The 3,847-nt window shown below is 41.1% G+C and overlaps 1 non-coding gene across 1 annotated transcript; it reads left to right on the forward strand.

Annotated features, from left to right (window-relative positions):
• Positions 1-1,715: 1,715 nt before the first annotated feature.
• LOC112725603 (small nucleolar RNA R71) lies at positions 1,716-1,823 on the forward strand. Its single transcript, XR_003164700.1, has one exon. It is a non-coding gene; the product is annotated as a small nucleolar RNA R71 (small nucleolar RNA).
• The last annotated feature ends 2,024 nt before the right edge of the window (positions 1,824-3,847 follow it).

The raw sequence follows: 3,847 nt of genomic DNA on the forward strand, positions 1-3,847 counted from the left end.
ACGCCCAAAGTGCATCTTGTAGCCTGGTGCTCCAGTCTCTTCTATGAGGTTTGACTATCTTCTGCAAGATACGCTTTATCTCTCTGTTTGACACCTCGGCTTGCCCATTAGTCTGAGGATGGTATGCTGTTGCAACCTTATGAATGATTCCATGCCTCTTCATTAATTTTGTTAGTCTCCTGTTACAAAAATGGGTGCCTTGATCACTCACGATTGCTCGTGGTGATCCAAAGCGACAAATAATGTGGTTTCTCACAAAGGAAACAACAGTATTAGCATCATCAGTGCGGCTAGGAATTTCTTCCACCCATTTGGAAACGTAATCCACAGCTAACAATATATAAAAATAACTATTAGAATTTGGAAATGGACCCATGAAGTCAATGCCCCAGACGTCAAAAATTTCACAGAAAAGCATAATTTGTTGAGGCATCTCATCCCTCCTGGATATATTACCAAATTTTTGGCATGGGAAACAAGATCTACAAAATTCAGCAGCATCTCTAAAAAGTGTAGGCCACCAGAATCCACAGTCTAAGATTTTTCTAGCTGTTCTTTGAGGACCAAAATGTCCTCCACTCTCAGATGAGTGACATGCCTCTAAGATGGACTGGAATTCTGATTGAGGCACACACCGTCTAATTACCTGGTAAGCGCCACATCTCCATAAATATGGGTCATCCCATATATAATATTTGGACTCGCTTTTTAGCTTGTCTCTTTGATGCTTAGAAAAGTTTGGAGGAAAAGTGCGGCTAACTAGATAATTAGCTACAAGTGCATACCAAGGGACTACCTCAGATACTGCTTGCAGATTATCAAATGGGAAATTATCAGCTATAGGAGTGGGGTCATCTGAAATGTGCTCAAGGCGACTCAAGTGGTCTGCCACTAGATTCTGGTTACCACTCCTATCCTTAATTTCTAAATTAAATTCTTGTAATAGCAGTATCCAACGTATAAGTGTTGGTTTGGACTCCTTTTTAGCTAATAGATACTTTAGAGCTGCGTGGTCTGAGTACACTACTACTTTAGTACCAAGTAAATAGGCTCGGAATTTATCCAGAGCAAAAACAATATCAAGAAGCTCTTTCTCAGTAGTAGTGTAATTGGACTGTGCGGCATCTAGAGTTTTAGACGCATAAGCAATAACAAAAGGATCCTTACCTTCACGCTGAGCCAATGCTGCTCCTACTGCATGGTTGGAAGCGTCGCACATTATTTCGAATGGCTGGTTCCAGTCTGGTCCTCTCACAATTAGAGCTTGAGTCAGGGCGGTCATAGAAGTTATGAGTGGCTGCCACGGTGTTGTCTTCCTGCTGGAGCTGCGGACATTCATCAGTATAGTGGCTATAATCAGCACAAATTCTGCAAACTCTCTGCGGGACTAACTGTTGGTTTTGCTGTGGTGGAGAAGGTTGAGCTTGCTAAACTTTTTGTTGATTCAATTGCATCTGCTTCAGCAAGTTGGTCATTTCACAGATACTCTGAGTCAGAGCAACAGTCTCTCTGCTAGAGGACACTTCTGCAACAACTTTTGAACGGCCTTGTTTCTGCCTGTGATTCCGAGTAAATTCAGCTAAGTCGCTGATCAATTGCCATGCCTTATCAGTGGTCTTGTACTTTTTCATAAACCCATTGCTAACACTTTTCAATGTGGTCTTATCTTGGGGCCTCATGCCCTGTGTGACGTAACCGAGTAATACTATCTTGTCAATCATATGGTGGGGGCATGCTTCCAGAAGATTATTGAAGCGCTCTCAGTATTCATAGAGAGTCTCAGATTCATCCTGAACAATCATGGAAATGTCTTTCCTCAGTTTATCAGTAACTTTAGCTGGAAAGAATTTTTCCAAGAATTCTCTTCTCAGTGTATCCCAGTTGGATACAGTTGCTGCTGGTTGAGTGTAGTACCACTTTCTCGCCTTCCCCTCAAGAGAAAACGGGAAAGCTTTCAGCAAAATTGAAGTTTCATCTGCACCATCACGCTTGACAGTAGAACAGGCTGCTTGAAAATCTCTCAGGTGCTTGATAGGCTCTTGAGCAGGCAAGCCATGAAACTTGGGCATCAAATTGAGCAGTGCGGTCTTTATTTCAAAGTCTGTAGCCATCGCTGGGTGATGCGCTTGAAATGGTTGCATTGTAAAATCAGTGGCTCCAGCCTCCTGGATAGTAACTCTCCTAGCTACTGCCATGTTACCTGCACGTAAATCAACCAAATCAGTAGAACGGGGGCAGGTTTCTTTCTCAAGTGACGTTTCAGATCCGCCCTCAGAAAGGACTAACCGACGCCGAGCTTGCCTTATTCGTGAAATAGTTCTTTCAATCTCAGGATCGAATACTGGCAAGTTTAGATCAGGAAGTGAGCGTGTCATCTAACGAAAGAAACAAGTAGCTCATAGTAGCAAGATAAAAAAAATACAAATAAATAAAATCCAATCAATAACTTTAGCACTCTATTGCAACTCTCCGGCAACGGCGCCAAAAATTGACGTGGCGGATATTGGCTAATTAAGAATTGATATAGGTTGTGCGTTGCAAGTATAGTTCTTAACCAACCAGAAATCCGCTTATCAATTTAGAAGGGTTGTCACAAGAATTAAAATTAAAATACTGGGAGTATGAATCCCAGGTCGTCTCCCAACGAGTTGCAGAAAGGTGTGCTATTTTATTAATCAGATATTTTCAAAAAGAGTTTGAGTTGAATAAATAGGAAATTAAATTAGGAAAATTAAGTAATTTAAATAAAGGCCTTGACTGGGAGTAGATTAGTTGGAAGCCCTATTTTTGTTGCAGTACTCTCAAGATTAATTGATAATTGAAGGTTGTTCTGTTTATTTATCCCTTACTAGGTAAGGGAAAGTCAAACAAGTTGGAATGATGTTTCTACTCACAAGTCCCAATCCGCTTACTTGGAAGGACTGACGTTTGTGACTAGAGAGCAATCCAACAATAAACCCAATTACAATTTCTCTTTTGAGCATTCCAACTCAAGGGTTCCTTTCAATCAACTCCCCATCAAGTTAGGGAACTACTCGCTCATTGTGAATATAAAACTCATAACATAGGAAAGGGAATTAAAGAAAGACATGATAAATAAAACTCAAAGAAATCAATTAAAAATAAAAGTAACCCTTGTATTAATAAATCTTAAAATAATCCATTAGTAAAATTGAGTAAATTAAAGGACATGGAAGAGTAAAGCCAAGTAAAGAAAACGAACTAGAATGACGAAGTCTTGATGAGGTAATAACTCTTCTCAATATCCCAATGCAAAGAGCAATAGAAATAAAAATCCTAAGAACTACGAATGTGTAGAGAGAAAACCTAGAGGAGGAGTCAAACTAGATCTAAAAACTAAAAACTGTGTAGAATGAATGTTGTCTTTGGTTTCTGCATGTCCTCTGGCTCTAGTATGCTTTTTCGGGCCAAAAACTGGGTCAAAACAAGGCCCAAAATCGCCCCCAGCGAATTCTGCAGATTATGCAGATCGCGCATGTTACGCGATCGCGTCATTCATGTGGACGCGTCATGTGGCATTTTGCTTTGCCACGCGGGCGCGTTGTCCACGCCTCCGCGTCACTTATGCTATTCCAATCCGCACGGTCGCGTGAGCCATGAGGCCGCGTCATTGCGATTTCCTCTTTTCCGCGCGGTCGCGTGAGCCATGCGGCCGCGTCACTTCTCGCTGGTCATCTCCTCAACTTCTTGTGTTCCTTCCATTTTTGCAAGCTTCCTTTCCAATCTCCAACTCATTCATGCCCTATAAAGCCTGAAACACTTAACACAAAGATCACGGCATTGAATAGAATAAAGGAGAATTAAAATACATAATTAAAAGTCTCTA

Source organism: Arachis hypogaea, chromosome 11, assembly GCF_003086295.3.
Source record: "Arachis hypogaea cultivar Tifrunner chromosome 11, arahy.Tifrunner.gnm2.J5K5, whole genome shotgun sequence".
In the NCBI taxonomy this organism is placed as follows: domain Eukaryota; kingdom Viridiplantae; phylum Streptophyta; class Magnoliopsida; order Fabales; family Fabaceae; genus Arachis; species Arachis hypogaea.